Source organism: Drosophila teissieri, unplaced genomic scaffold, assembly GCF_016746235.2.
Source record: "Drosophila teissieri strain GT53w unplaced genomic scaffold, Prin_Dtei_1.1 Segkk59_quiver_pilon_scaf, whole genome shotgun sequence".
In the NCBI taxonomy this organism is placed as follows: Eukaryota; Metazoa; Arthropoda; class Insecta; order Diptera; family Drosophilidae; genus Drosophila; species Drosophila teissieri.
Genome location: NW_025225018.1, coordinates 21,056 through 37,818, shown reverse-complemented (window position 1 = coordinate 37,818; position 16,763 = coordinate 21,056). Strand labels below are relative to the sequence as shown.

Genomic DNA, 16,763 nt, shown 5'->3' with positions numbered 1-16,763 from the left:
GTTCCTTCCCCCGTACCCCTGCTATTTTGTAGTATACCCGCTTTCGTGGATTCTGGTTCACCCCGCTTCACGTCGCGCTTTTCCCGGCTTTCCTGCCTCTCCTGGCGGCTTTGGCGTCGAGTGCACAACAAATATTGTCGCCGGCTAGGTCGGGAAATCAACGCACTAAGACCTCCGTTCCGCCCCTCTGCCACGCCCCTTTGCAAATGCCGGCGGGGACAACGAGCGACAACAACACAAAGTAAATATAATAGTAAACAAAAATAGTTGGCAGGCCAAAGTAAAAATGCGAGGCAAAAAGCAGCAGCAAAAACAAAGCAAAAAAGCGGCCAGCAAAACGCATGGGCAAGTGAATAAAAATAGAATTTCAAATAAAATGCGAAACAGCTTGTATTGGCCGCCTCTCCTTCCTTCCGATTCAGTTAAATTAAAGCTTCATATAAAGTACAGCAGCAAAACAGAACGAGTAAATGTTGCCTTTGCACGCGGAGTTCTTTAAATACAAAAATGCACATTCATATAAGTTTAACCGACTGATTAAGTGACTGAAAAACCGGCGAGTAAAACGGCAGAGCCAAAAAATGCGACTTCGATCATAAATTGATAAGCAATCGGCCGTAGCGATTATCAGTCACCAAAAAGGGGGGAAGTGGAATACAAGCGCGATAAAAATGTAGTAATATGTTCCCCAAATCGCGATTAGAACACGATTAAAAACAGTTACACTTATGTATTTAGTTGGAGTTAAGAGGATTACTTTTGACCTTTTAACACACCTATTTTTAATTTTAGAATCAATATATTTTGTATTATTCGTTGATGATTTTAATTAAAGAGACCATATAAAAATCCTACATTTTTGTTCAGTGTGAGTACACCTTTAAACAAGAACTTTATAATAGGTCGTGTTCTAACGATAACAGAAAATAGTACGATATAATTCGAAACACCTGAAATTCATAAAGACAGACACATCTGATGTTTAAGGTTATGCTCACCACATAATTGATATCACCCTAAGATAAATGGAGAGATGAGTATTTCGAAGAAGGTATGTGACCTTATAGGCGACGATTGCTAGCCCATCACCCCACCTAACACTCTTCTAGCCTCTCCATACATGTATGTATCTGTCTGGATCCTAACAAAATGCAAAAATATGCGAAAAATAAAAACAACCGCACAGCGAGTCAGATTAACAAATTGTGTGTGCGTTAAAAATAAATAAAAAAATCTAAATGCAGCTAAGCCAAAGCAACACAAACAACTGGGCAAGAAAAGCAGAAACAGCATATCGCGGGCAATGAACGCTCGACATTCGCAAAAAAATAAAAACAACCAACCGACTGCCGAAGAAACAACAAAAAAAAGAAGAGTGCAAGTAGCCAACGGATCGAGAAACACACACATGCATATCGCACGTTTAATATTGTTAACTATGTATACATACATATATAACTAAGGTATTCCGGAACTCTGATTATATTGCATGTATGGGCTATATTTATAAATAAAGAAATGCCTTAAGTGTATATAACTCCATAATAAAACATCTGTAATGTTGTAGCTATCTAAACTTTGTTGAAAATAAGCTTAAGCGATTCAAACAACTTGTTTCCAGTGTAGTAAGGAAGCGGGATAAGAACTTAAACATTCGATTAAGCATGCGATATAATAACAACAAAAACGGCTAAAGAAGAAGAAAATAAACCTCTTTTTTTGCTCACACATTTTAAATGCACATAATTTGACGAAGAATTGAGCTAGTCTCCGGAGAAGTGCTAATGTTCCACTTGGCGTATGAGTAATGCCGCTTACTGTGGGGGAAAACTGGTTTGCAAAGGTCTGATGCGGAAAATATCACAGTTCAAGTGATTCAAGCGATGGCGTCCCGAGTCAAGCTAAAGGTCTTTGGGTTGGACTATTTTTGAATTTTCGTACTTTCGTAGCTATCCAATTACCCTGTAAGAGAAGTAACAACAGAGAAGCAGAGCCGTAAACTAAGCCCTTAACTAATGCACAATGCATCCGAGTCTCTCTTTCCCGCTTAGTAAAAGTCAAACTATCAATTACAATTATTTGCGCAAACGAGACAACAATGCAATGGCAAATAGATACTCGATACTCACAGATACATCCACTTACTCGCTCAGATAGATACTGCCAACAGCAATAACAAAGCGGCAGCAAGCAATTAGCCAGAAGTCAGTAGAGCACAATGCCTTATACTCGCACCAGATCGAAAAGAGCGAGTGAGAGACTCATGTGCCAAATTTGAAAAACAAAATATTTAGAAGCATTGGGAAGACGAGGGCTTTGGGGCTTCAGAGTTCAATATGGCTTGACCCAAGCATCCGAACCCCCAGCCCCAAATTGAGAGTTGGAAATTCAGCCACAAGATGACTGAGCAGGTCGAACGATAGTTCATTATTTGTAGGGTTATATCATCGGTAATCCCACTGTTATAGATGACCCATTGCCCATAGTAGTCGGATAAACTATCAATTATTACCCTTATCAAACCTCAATGGATTGTATATATTTTTCATATTTTGTTCCGTAAATTGTTAAAAGAACTAACCCAGAACTTTTTTGAAACGCAACGCTGATCTAAAGTTTTCAACGTAATCTTCGGTTACAAAGAATCTCTGGCCCATTACATTTGTTTCACTAGAGGAGAAATCATTTCCGTCGTTTGCAATGTAAAGAACATTGCCCTTTGTTTGATAAATACTCTGCAACCTTCGCTTCTGGGCAAAACCAATAGCATTCTTGTTTTTGTCCAATACTATTAACAAGCTCAACAAGACTGCGCTGCCAGGCGATGGGCGACAGCAGAGGGAGGAGACGGTATTGGAATAGGTAACAGCAATTACGCTTCAGTGCATCTTTAAGATATTGTATCTACAGAATGCATGTGCCGCCTGTGGGCTGTATCTATATCTGCGAAGCTTTTGTGTGTGTACTCTCTCTCTCTCTCTCTCTCTCTCTTTTGTGTACGTATTTCTATAGCTTGCTTGTAGGAGAATCTCGAACATAGTGCGTTTGTATTCGCTGCAGAGGCAACACACACAGATTCGAAACCGGACGAAACGCAGATGCATCCGCAGCCCAGACTATGCACAAGACAGGCAGCAGAAAGTTGCAACTTCACCTCTCCCCGTTTTGCACTGATAAGATAAGCGCAACTGACAGCCTCCTCTGCTTCCTCCGCCGTCTAAAAAACATTGACAACTTTTCTATTAACGGCCCGGCCCGCTTAACAAATTCGAAAAGCAAAGGCAATGGCACAGGCACTGGCAAAGGAAAAGTATCTCTCGGTTCGTTCTGTATCTGCACAAAGAAATCTTGCACATATATGGGTGGAGAACCGCCTGAGAGGAGGCTGTGTAAAATGCAATGAGGCGGCACAACGCTGCTACACAAGTTTGCAATTGATTGCAGCAAAAGTTAAGTAGATTATGATGGAAAAGTTTCTGGTCCAGGCCGAGCGCAGAGCAATCGGATGGAGACGAACGTTTCTCGGCTATGATACGAGTTTTTGCTACTGGATAACCGCCGGACAGCTGCCCGGTCTGGGAAAACTTTTCATAACCCGAAAAACAGGCAGAAGAGATGCAGGAATAACTAGTTTTTCTCCTTGCCGAAGAAAATGAGTTTTCAACCATTTCTTTAATACTTGTTTGTCAGCCATCAAACTTATATGTGGTTCTCAAAATCCACTCCCGAACCCACCGCAAATAAAACTGATTGAAAGCGGGGATCAGAAATCCGCAGTTCAAAATAAGCAACTTCCTCTCAGGCCCGGAAATTGTTAACTATTCTTGGGAGCGCCTCGGGTCCAGAAACCTAGTTCTTCAAATATTGATTGCGCTAGTGATTATCCTACGTTTTTGTTGTAATATATCTAATTCAATTAGGCAAAAGTTAAAAGGTCTTTGATAGAAAATTGTAGAAAAGAAGATATGCAGCGCATTTGGCAATAATGAATGAAATGAAGGGTTTAGGGTTAATATAATCTTTTTTCGCCTTATTAAAATAATCACCACGCGATTGTCTCGCCTTAATCTGCACCACTTTGTTCCCATTATTAATCCTAATTTGATGATGGCTAAATCGCTTGCGAGCCAACTAGACTGATGAATGCCGTAATTACTATAACATCTGCTACTGGAAAAAGTCCATTCCAAGAAATCTATTCACAGCCAGACAGTGGGCGGGGAAAAGACCTTACACAAAACGGGAGATGTATTCAAAAATCGCTGGCACAGAATTCAATGCATGGACACGTACCTGAAAAGAGAGAAAACAGAGAATTTAATGAACATACGCTGTTAGGCAAGTGGAAAACAAAATAGTTTAAATCATTCAAGTAGTAAATCAGAATCTCTACCGGAAACATTTGCATATGGAATTGGCCTCACTAAAACTTCCAATTCAATAGCATCTCAAGCAAAGTAAATAATTTTAAAACGGAAAACTAAATGAGCTAGGGAGAGTAGGATAAACAAACTTGTCCGCTAAAAGATGAATTTATTGGATTTTTTCTTTTGGGGCAAAGTTACTTTGGCCACCAGCTGTTGGAAAACACATTCGAAATGTTTATTTTTGGCCAGAAAACGGAAAACTACTCTTCGGTCACTGCAAACGCATCAAAGAAGAGATACTACGTTCATTTTATAAATTCCTATTAATTAAAGCATGCAAATCGATAATCTGATATTATTTACTGTCATGCGTGGTACAGTAGATTCTTAGCATCAGGAAGAATCGGCTTGATTTCTATGCCTGTTTTATTAAACCGCTACTAGACACTTGTACCCTTGACTTGAATTCAAAAGCAGGGGTCATGCCTATCCTAAACGACGATTCGCACGAATATTATGCGAAATATGACTGAATTATACCATAATCCATTGTTGTCCCATAGTCAGGTGCTCAACCTAGCCTAGTCTCTTCTGGTTTTTAATCATTGTGACGTCATATTGGACTACGAAACGGAACTGGTAATGCTAACCCCTAAACACACAGATGTTAAAAGATAAAGTAAACCAGCTCAGCAGGTAGCTAGCCAGTCAGTTAGTTAGTTAGTCAATTAGACAGTCGGTCAGTCAGTGCCTCCATCAGTTGGTCAAGTGGGGCAGCAACAGCTAATCAACGACAACTCCAAAAATTAAAACCGGACACAACTTTGTCTGGGCCTTTTTAATTGCTTGGTCAAACTTTTATTTGGAAGCTCGCATGACAAACATAAATAGGGAATTATGGAGAAGAAATGCTCTGCTCACACCGCATATGGGTCAGTGTAGATCGAGAATCTGAGAAAGAGAACGAGAAATATACAAAGTGTAGACAGAAGTTATGTGCACATAATCCGGGCATATAAAATAATAATTTAAAAATCGCATGTCTGACAGATTTTTTGACAAATTGTTGCCCCCGCGCACAATTCAAAAGTTAATGAACTTGCCTGAGAGGAGAAAAAATATTCCCAAGAGCTAATGATAATGCCGTAACACACAGAGCACACATTTTCACCTACAGATACATGTGCATGTATTCAGATTCAGATATGAGTGCTTAGTATAAGAAAATAGCGCGTGCTGCCCCTCGCATAAAAAGAATTATCATCTAAAACTGTACGACCGACTATGAATGAAAATGCCGGCACATAAACAAAGTCCAAACCAACCACTGTGACACACACACTCACACTTATTTAGTTTACTTGATCAAAACGAACAAGCAAAAAATATTCAAAACCAAATAAACAGAAACAGTAGGCGTTTTTAGAGAGCCTTCATAATTGTTTATCAAACGGCGAGCTGGAGAGCATTTCCACACGAGGCGAGAGTAAAAAATAGCTTCTCTCGCTATGCGTCACGTTTAAAATAATTAATTGCCGGACAAAATGTTTACACGAAATCAGCGAAAAAACAACATTTGCCTAAATAAGAAAGGTAAGATAGTACTGCCGTCAAAATACTAATCTCAAAGCGCGCGGGAAAAAGTTATTATTGGTATGCTGGAAATGAAGGGTTTTCATAAAATATTTTAAATTTCTAACTAGAAATTCACTAAACGATTTTCCTATTAAAGTCGGAAGTAAGACGCTATAAGCTAAAGACTCTGTAAAACTAAATTCCGTTCCAAGCCAATCACCCGCAATCTCTGATACGCTTGCATTACTACGAGCTACAAATATTAATCATCAAATTGCCTTAATAATCTCGTACGCCACGCAATTGAAATGCTCTCCCGACTTTCCGCGGCCCCTTCGGTGTTTTTTGCTCGCTGAAAGCCTTTATAGGCTAGCCCACACATTGCAGGCAGTTTAACTCAATAAAAAAGTATTTACTTTTTTCTCGCCTTTGTATATTTTTGATCAACTTTTGAATAGAAATTTGCGAACAAGATATTCTCGGCCTCTCGCTTGATTTGCATAAACAGGTCGGAGTCTCTGTCGATGTCGACCCGTTTAGAATTGTTCACACTGCCGCCGTGCCATAAGATTTGTAGCCACATTGATACATAGAGATACTCAGAGATACATATATTAGGTGCGAGCGGAATTGATATGTTGACATTTGGCATCGGGGAAGCAAGGCTGCTTACATGCGCTAATGGTTCGGAGCTGGCAAGGTAAAAACTATCTCGACAACGCCACTTCAACAAATTGGGCAACTTTTTGCTGCAGTTTCTTGGGAATGAAAGATCTTTTTGCCCTAGCCAAATAAGGCTCAGCGACTACAACAATATGGTCAAGTGGTTAAAGCCGCCTCGACATCTTTGGAAAATCAATGTTTATTGCAGTTTCTCTGGTTTGCCTTTTTGCGATTCGCTATTTGGCTGTGTGGTAATTAGCAACAACAACATGGAAAGACAGCTGCTGCGGCGGCTCAAAAAGTTCCTAGAAATGGTCAAAACCCATGATTGAGTAGATGGATGAATGTCTGGCCAGACACATGCATCACGAGATGCCACTTGGCAACAGGGGGAAACGGGAGGAGGAATGCGTTTTTGATTTGTAAAAAAAAAAAATTGCCTGGCTATATTGGACGGGCTGCAACAAGATGCAATTTAGCCAACTGGTCGATACATTTTCAACTGTCAGCAGCATTGATGAAACATCGACTACTTTCGGAATAATGTGCCCACCCAACTGGTTATCCGCACTGCAGACACACATTTTGAGATGCAAATCGAACTGGTTGAGATTGCTAATATTTTTCAGTTTAGCCAGATATCATTTTGATTTGATAAGTACTTCCTGGACAACAAGTTTATTCGAGCATCGGTACGGGAGAAACTTTTTATTCCAAATGCTTTTAAAAATAACTAAAGTCTATAAAATGTGTTATCACTGGAAAATAACATACATTTTTTGTAGTTTTTGTTATTAATATTTTCTTATTATAATTCCGAAATTTGAAGGTTTAAGCCATTAACTTTAAATATATTTTTTTCCAGGTTTCAAATGTATTAGGTTCTTCTAAAATTAGACATTTGATAAGAATAACGATTAACTTGTATTAAAAACAAAATAATTAATGTAAGTTATAGGATGCGAAAAATTTGCCGAATAAAAGGTTTAATTAGATTTATAATTTATATGTTTATTGTAACTGATTACTTAATTGCTTCTCAAAGATTTCTTTGTCGTTATTTATCTATTTAGCAGAGGGTTCATTTCCAAATTCTTATTGTGTATACCTTCAGTGAATATTGGTTACGCCATGTATTTTCCAGTCTGCCAAACCAAGAAACAAGCGCAGGATACTTGCATTTCCAGCTTTACCCTTCGCATGCAATTATTAAGATTGATAGATACATTCCCTCCGAAACCAAATCCACACCCCTCCACACACGCCTCCCAACAAAGCTCCTGCATATTCTCCTCCCGTTGCTGCGCCGCCAAAGCAACTTCCTGCCACACAAGCTGCCCCAAGTCGCTCGAGTCCTTCACTCCTTTGACAAATCTGACAGCTGGCCCGAAAACGAAGCGAGTGTTTCTGTTCCTCCAACCCCCCGAAGGAGCTAACCAAACATAAAGCTTATGCTGGCAACAAAGGGGGTGAATGGAAGGAGTGGAAGGGATGGGCTGGGCTGGTTGGTTAGAGTGGCAGCAGTCATTATCAAGCCCTTCAAGGTCTCTCAAGGCAAGCGTCTGCTTTACAGATTTTTATGTTCACGACACGCACACATTCGAGTGGGGGCGGTCTCATATATTTTATGAAAATTAGGAGCGCCTGACTGAGTGCGAGGGAAGTCGGAATGTGGCCATAAATAAATGGTCTCCTTTACGACTTTGGACATTAACCTGTTAAATTTCTAATGTGTAGACGGGTCCTTGGTGTTCTTAGGCGCCCCCATCCATTCGACTGCCCTCTGCTCCTCCACCCCGAAGGATCGTCAACGGCTTGCATATTTAAGCAGCCTCAGCAGCGAACGGGTCGGATAATCTAACATACTAATGTGTGCGAATGCCCAGTCAGCCCCCTCCTTTACGGACCGATTCAGCTCCGAGTTCTCCGTTCCAGAGAGACCACAAAATCAATAATGATTACATTTGCCTTGCATATTTCACCAGCCAAGAGAGCGGATAGGAGTGGGCTCGGGTGGGTTAAATGACATTTGGTGGCATATGCCAATTGGTTGGCAGGTTAGGTGGTTGCTCTTGCACCGAGTCCCCCGCCTGATCCACCACACCTCATCCATCTGGTGGAGAGTGCGAAAAGACAAAAGCCAAAAGACGGAAAAGCGGTTAAGTGGCAAGGTAGAACCACCAGCCAAAAGCCCTTACAGAGAGAGCCTATGCCTATGGCCACTTCTGCACAACAGGGCGAACTCGATATGACCACTCATTTGGACAAAATAAAGATATGCATTGGACTGAAGTTATTGAGAAAACTTTTTAACATTTTCGTCGTCGGGCAAAGTAGTGAGTAATGCTGATAAAGCCTGGAAAATACTACAGATCAGACCGTAACCCCAATACTTATAATGCTCAATGGTGCAGAGATAAGGACTCAACACGATTTCATTAAGCCACAAGAGAATTTTCTTAGTTATTAATTAATTAATTATTTAAGCCATCTTAGTGTAGTATCCTATTTACGGTACAAGGTAAATTCAATCACAGAGTACCCACTGTACCCCCAACTGTAGCTACCACTAAAAGGGTTGAGTGCTCGGCTCTGGTGGGGCTTCGAAGCAAAAGAAATGCACTGCCCTGCCACCAGAAGCAGCAGAAATCAGAAGATGCAGGCGAAGAGGAACGCAATAAGTGGCGCGCAGGGTCAACGATAAGCGGCGCTAGAGGGGGTGGTGGAGCGACAGGGGGCGAAGAGGCGGCAGGACGGCGACGCCACTCGATGCAGTCAACGGCCTACAGAATGCAGAATACACTGTGCAGCGGCGATGGGTCCTAGCCCAACCAGTTAGAAAATGCAACAAAGTACAGGCCTCAGTCTGCAGTTAACCCAACGCAAGCACAGATACACACACCACCGTACCACCCACCGACCCCTTTCGGCCGCTTGACAGGTTGAAATCCAACGCAGCAGAACGAACGAAAGAGCACAAAGCGACGGGGGAAAGTAAAAGGAAAACGGCAAAGAAAATGCACACTACAAAGGCAAAACGCTGATGACGTTGACGACGAAGAAGATGGAAAAGAGGAAAACGACGGACACGACAGCGACAAAGCGTTTGCACAAAACAGGCCGAGTGCGAAAAGTTAGCAGGGGAGGTGGAAACACATGCCCAAAAAGAAAATGCAACAAAAGCATGAAAAGAAAAGCGATACAGGAAACTGGCTGGGACTGAGCCTAACAAGATGTTTGGATACCTGTGTACCTACAATAATATCTTCAGATTGTAAAAAATGGTACGTTTTTTAACCAGCTAACTTTAAGTTAATTATTTATTAATAATATATATAGTTCAAGTATTAAGTTTTACATTTTTACACAAAATGTTATAGTATAAGTTATTCATTTCTTTCATTTAACTTCATTCTTAAATTCACGTAAAATCGAAATTATTGCGAAATTTGCGATATTTTCACAATCTTAACTTTAGTTAACTTTAGTTACTCCATGTAATGCAATAAAAAATAATTTCAGCGCTAATTGGTGGCTATGATTAACCGATGGAAATAATTGCAGTGGGCCGAGTTCGTCCAAGTTTCTCCCCCATATTCGTAAATATAGTAAATGATATTACCCAACAAAACAAGGGAAATCAGGGGGTTATATTGAGGAATGTTATATAGAGCGCCGCACTAAAAAAACGTAAGAATAACTTAGCACTTTATCAGTCGTAAATAAAAAAAATATTAAAATAGTTTGGAAGCAAATATTAGAATTTTACAAATTCGGTTCAAAAAATTTTGAAATAAATGTTTTTCTTGTCCACTAAAATTGTCCCTTTAATTTACTTCAATTAGACATTTGTTTAAGTGATAAGTAATCAACACTGTATGTAACGTTTCGTGTTTCATAATTGAAGTAGTCCCTGCTATAGAAAAACATTAAAATAAACTGACATATTTCTGAAAAGACCTCTTGGTATTGAGATGAGGTTTATTTTTATTTCTTGTATGGTTTAACTATTCAAAATCGTTTTCGAGTCCAGCGACGCGATGAAAGGTTTCGCCTTCAGAAGTAATCACATTTGAGTTTTCCAGCTTTAGGCGGTAACAATGCGGCAAAGCTGCGAAAGTTCGTCGGGATGAATTTGTTTCCTTGGCAGGGTTTGATAAGACCTATATTTCTGTCACATTGTATATACATATGTATGTACCATAAAGGAGCTCTGGCAACATCTTTTTGAAAGTCAAACTTTTCGCGATGCGGAAGTGATTAGACATCATGGAAAGTGGAAGTGAGGGAAAAGGTCTGGCCGCCAAAATTGATTCTTAGCCCTGTAGATTCCAACTTACTTTGTTTGGCCAAGCGTCATCTGACTTTTCCACGAAGAATATACTCATTTAGCTTAAGGGGGAACTACATTTTGAGTCTGAAAAAAAGGTCTTCTGGCAGTCGCTTTGTAGGGAACTGAAGACAGTTCTTTTTAAATCCAAATAATATTTATTTGGATGCCTGCCACCTTTTTACATAAGTAAAAATTGTAATTTAAGAAAATGTTAAAAGATTTTGGAAGTCATATCGCAGCGGACATCGTAGATTGTGTAAGATGTGTAAGATGCTAGCCACAACTTTAATATGAAAAAACCAAACAAAACATTTTCTTACTCGGGAGTGTTTATTGTCGTCTATAAACTAAACTTTTTTCGAATATTAAACAAGTAAACAGGCTCAAAAAAAAAATTTGGGATTTTCGGCAAAAAAAAAACTTTAGATTAGAATCGGTTCAGTTGTTTCAGAAAAAAATGGTTTCGAGAAAATGACGTTAATAGTAACTCCCGGAAGACATCTTCAACAATTTCGAGAATAAGCTTTTGAAACTCTATCGATTAAAGCTTTAAAACTATTTTTAAATTGTTCCCCCTCAAATGCTCTTCATCCAACTTGATGACTTAGAATGTGTGACATTTTAGACTATATTTAATGAAATTATATATTCAATGACAAATATTTGATTAACCACTAAATAACATAGTGACGGTTGTCCAAAAACTTTCGTGTAAGAAACAAAAATATAAATGAACAAAATAATCGCCTAGAAAAATGATATATAATAGACTATTTTTTAACAATTTATTCAATCTAAATTTCGATTTTGATTCTCAGGCGATTTTAAACTAAACACCTCGAAGAAAACAAAAATACAATTTTTCTATAAAACAACGAAACTAAAATGGATATATGTACATACATATGTATGTAGTTGTCAGACTTGATAGGTCTTCTAACGCAATCTGAATACACAATAAAAAAACGGATGGAAAAGTTCCATTATAATAGCTTTTAAACTAAGTTTAAAAAATAAATATAAACAGTATTATCGCCTTATTTAAAGGCGCGTTTCAGAAATAATTATCTAAATATTCACATACAGGTGGGAAATGTCCCAATACTTCCGATTAAAATAATACCTTTTTAAAAATTTTGGGGTACAAAGGATAATTAAACGCAGCAGTATTTGCAGCTAAAATAAAAGTCTAAAGTTTGCTGAGACAAGTACGTAAGTCCTTAGCGGCAAGAGAAACAACGAAGAAATTAAAGAAAACGCGCGTTTTGCCCGAGTCGCTGCCCACGCCAATTAGAATTTTTAAGTCCAACTGGGCGGCCCTTTGCAACACTACCCGACGCCACTCTCACACACACGCACACTAGTGCACCTAGAGCCAGTTTGTCTGGCAATTGAACGATTGAGCGAGAGGAGCGACTTGCGCTCAGAGCGGGAGAGACAAAGGAATGGAAAGAGAGAGACGCGCGTTTATTCTTTTTCTTTGCCAGGGTATAGAGAGCGTATTAGGACTGGTTTCTAGATTTCTGATTTCTTGGGCAGCAGAAATGCAGAACTCGTTACGGAAATAGGAGCAAAAAGTCTGCGCCTCCCTTAAGGCGGTGTAAATAGGGGTGGTTCGGCACCAAAACAAACAGGGTTCATCACAGTCCTGGCCATTTCCGGATTTTACAGGGTATCACGGCGAATGCAGGCACAAAGGGAATCGGCAATGACAACAAAGAGCGGAGACCGCGAGAAGACAAATAGGAAAAATAACGACGGAGAACAAAAATCAATTTGAGTGGATGCTGGACTTATGTATTTTGTTCGTTTCGTTTGTTCCTCTTCCTTTGCTTTTCGGTTTTGCACAAAGTTTAAAAAGCTGTATGCAATACACACACACACGCAACGCAGGCAAACACACAGACAGCAACACGCGACGGCTTTTTTTTGCCGGTTGGAGTATAGTAAGCTACAGAAAAAATACGCTTTACGTCGAGAGAACGCTTTAATTATGCTTAATTTGTTGTTAATCAAACGCACATAACACAGAACACAATACACCGCTTGGGAAAAAGCAGCAGAGGAAAGGAGCTCACGTTTTTCTGCTGCAGATCGGAATCGATATCGGGTTTATTCGCTTTGCCGGATTGTTACTTCACGTTTGTTAATTGTGTTTCTTTGTTTCTTTATTCGCCTGCGCACACTTTAATTTGCGATTTTTACTCGCAATTTGCAATTGGCATTTGCTATGCGACAACTGCCGTTATTTCGGTCGTTACTTTTTGATGACTTGCCTACACACCGCAAACTTGGCTGAACTTGGATATTTTTTGCCGATTTTCTAAGATGTATTCTTAGCTCTGCGAGACTCTAGAGACTGCCTTGCGCGACGTAGAACCGAACACCACCATTAATTTTCGCCGAATGAGTGGCCAAAGCAGGGGCGAAGCAGATACACCGATGAACAACGGGACAGGCGGCGCATGGGGGTGGGTGCTTGCGCTCAACGAGAGAGAGAGAGAGAGCGCGCGATACGAGGGAAATTCTGGTACTTTTGCGCTTTCGCGGTATTTTTGTTCTGCGCACGCGTGGTCACACCGTAGCATGGGTGCCACTCAAAGCGCAACCGCCACTATGGTCATCCCGCTCGCACCTACAACTGAGTGAGTTGAGTGGACCAAAGAATTGAGTTGACTCACTCGTGAGAAATCCCACTGTTAAGCTTAACAGAAGCAGAAATTCTGATTCGACTTTCCGATCACTGCAGTTTCCTGTTCGATTACTCGTTTCAATGGGAAAAGTGTCTGGAATATGGGCTAAATTTAAAACCCCCTCTTTTACCAACGCATTCTGACTCCAATTAATGCAAGGGATTATGGCCAACAACAGTATACGAATGCAAGTGTAATGAATTGTTTTTAAATTAAATTATGTAATTAATTTTATGCCAAATCGGCGACAAAGGATTACACAAATATTTTCAGTTCATTATAAATGGGCGAACCGCAATAACAGCCCGATTCCAATTAGACCCCACCTCAGCGGGCGTTTGTATTTCTCATCTGCATTTGTATCGCAGTTTCTTTTCAACGTCCCTAATGACCTTCAGTGCTAGGACCACAAATGCTGCTAGAATCGCCTTTTCCATGAAAGTAAAATAATAATTTAACTTGCCGAGGATACAAAACTATTTGTTTAGAATCGTTTTTTTTGATTTAACTTTTATTTTAAAGAGTTTAAAATCAATGCTTCAAAGCCACAAAAGAAGACTATTAATTATAAATTATATATAAAATGATATTAATTATTTTTCTTAGTTTTAAAAGCGACAAACACCTTAACAACCAGTCGTAACACTCCTTAGTCGTACACTCAGAAAACGAAAGAACGCATAATCTGGGTTCGAACGTTCTTAAAAATGTTCTCAGTCTTACTTAAAATTTGTATGACAACCGTTCTTAGAATAAGTACTTTTTGTGCTCGAATCTCACATTTTAAAAGCGAAATTATTGATACTCATGGAAAACAAAGGTTTATCATTTCTCATTTATGTATATTCCTCGATCATTTTATAAAACCAATTTTAAGAGAATATAAACAAAAATAACCAATTTAAGCTGAAATGTATGCGATTCGTTCTTAAATTAAAAGTGTTTGCTCTGAAAATAAGAATATCTCATTCATAAAATATGGAACTTTTCTTACTTAAAGTACACGTTTTTCTTACTTCAGTTGTCAATTTGTACAACTTGAATCGTGACATATTAATATTTTTCCAGTTCAGGTCTAAAATTATTATTATTTAATTTAAGTACTTCCCATACTAATCGATCTTAAATTAGTACTTTATTATACTTAATCCCATCAAATGTTAGTAATTCGATCCTGACTTCGTTCTCAAATTCATAATTTTGGTGTCCAATTATTCGTTCTTGAATTTAACTTTTTGTTCTTGAATCAAAAAAATCGAGTTTTCCGTAGAGTGCGGTTCGTTCTTGATTTGATATCGAAAAGCGTTAATTTTTCCCTGAGTGTAGAGTAAAGGGGTATTCTATATTCGTGGAAAAGTATGTACCTGGTGGAAGTGTTTTGTGCAGGAGACCTACCTAAATCTTTCTAATAATATAAAATAATATTTTTACATAAAAGTCAACTTGTTCAATTTGCCTCAATGGTAGGGCATACAAAATCTGAATAATACAAAGCAAGAGGAAGAGGTGGTTTTGAAATGATTATATGATTATAGAGCAGAATTATTGGGATAACTATGAACTAACTATTATTTCATGAAATTATATGAATGTATTTAGTCTATTTACTTTATTTTAAAAATCCAGAGGGATTTTTATTTCAAAATTATTATGACTGCAGCACCTGACTAACCTAAACAACAAGCCAATCGGAAAAGTCAATTAATTGATTCAAAATAAGAGAACACTAAAGAAAAATACATACATACATATATCGAAAATAACTGACAGAAAAAGTGGGCCTGAACTCTAGCGAAAAAACAAGAAAGAGCGCTATAGGCGAGTTCCCCGACCATCTGATACCCGTTACTCATCTAGTGGAACGGCAAGGGAGAAATTTCCACACTAGCAGTTTTTGGCGGTTTGTGGACGTTATGGTGGGCGTGGCAAAAAGTGTATTGGAAAATAAAGAGGAATTTACAAGACTAATAAAAAAATGAAAAAATATCAACACATTTTTCAAAAGGGTGGGCGTGGCAGATCGATTCTGCTATTGATCCTGATCAAGAATATATATACGTTATATGGTTGGAAACGTTTTCTATGCCTGTCACATATTTTTCAACGAATCTAGTATACCTTTTAACTCTACGAGTAACGTTTATACAAATTGGGGAAAACTGCATGGACTCAGGCAGTGCATTCGAATGGCAGCCCATCTTGCGTTTGAAGCCTTTGTCCGTGTGGGTTGTGCAAAAACGATAAGTGCAAAATTTAATTAAATTTCATTTCAGGCACAAAAACCCTAGAAAAGGAAAGCATTGCGCGGGAGCCTGCATTGAAGTCCGTTACAAGCGAAATGCATTAAGCCCACGAGTTTTAATTAAATTATTATTAATCTCATTTGACTGCGTGCATGTGTGGGTTAAGTCCGGCCGCACCTGGCTCCACCTGGCTCCACCTGATAAAAAAGAAAATTCAATTTCGCACATAAACGAGCCGAAGTGAAGGAAATCAAGAGGCAAAAAACTTTGACATGCTCCACAAAATATTCCTATCTGTGCCAAAAAGTTAACTGCCTGTGGTCGGCGGTTAGTGGGTTGCGAGTGGGTGGTGTTGGGATAGCTGTCGAACAGTTTGACATATGAAATTAGGTCGTCTGAATTTTGAATAAACTCTAATTGTCATGAAATGCGGCTGAAATTGTCAATACAGCCGATTGCCACCGATTCAGTGGTCCGACCACTCCGCCCACTTTTGTATGTATAAGCTGCACAATCCACTCAATTTCGATTTGGTTTATGCAAATCCTTGCTGGGTGAGTCCCTTATCAATTTGGTCCTGCATTTTTTCTCGAATCTATGTATCAAGTGTGCCCAATATAAAGGTAAACCATTCGTATTTTTTTACAAAGGTGATTTAATTATACCTTTACAAAGGTATATTTAATTACTATAGAGTTTCCAGTTAATGTTCTTAACTAAACTATCAAACAAGTCAGTCATAGATGTTTTTTGAACATAATATTTTAATTTACCTCTGCCTTTCTGTGAATCATTCACCATTCATCAGCTTAAATTCTTAGGAACGTTTAAATGTAAATCTATTTAAGTTGGCTCCAGCGGCTTAGTTGTGGCTAACTCAAATGGCCAA

At 39.0% G+C, this 16,763-nt stretch overlaps 1 long non-coding RNA gene across 1 annotated transcript in view; it reads right to left on the bottom strand.

Annotated features, from left to right (window-relative positions):
• LOC122625721 overlaps positions 1–13,364 on the bottom strand; it is a 28,577-nt gene extending 15,213 nt beyond the window's left edge. The window contains exons 1-2 of the long non-coding RNA XR_006326650.1: positions 12,961–13,364; positions 4,235–4,293 (exon numbers count right to left, since the gene is read on the bottom strand). This is a non-coding gene — a long non-coding RNA (uncharacterized LOC122625721). The remainder of the gene's footprint in view (positions 1–4,234; positions 4,294–12,960) is intronic.
• Between the last annotated feature and the right edge of the window lie 3,399 nt (positions 13,365–16,763).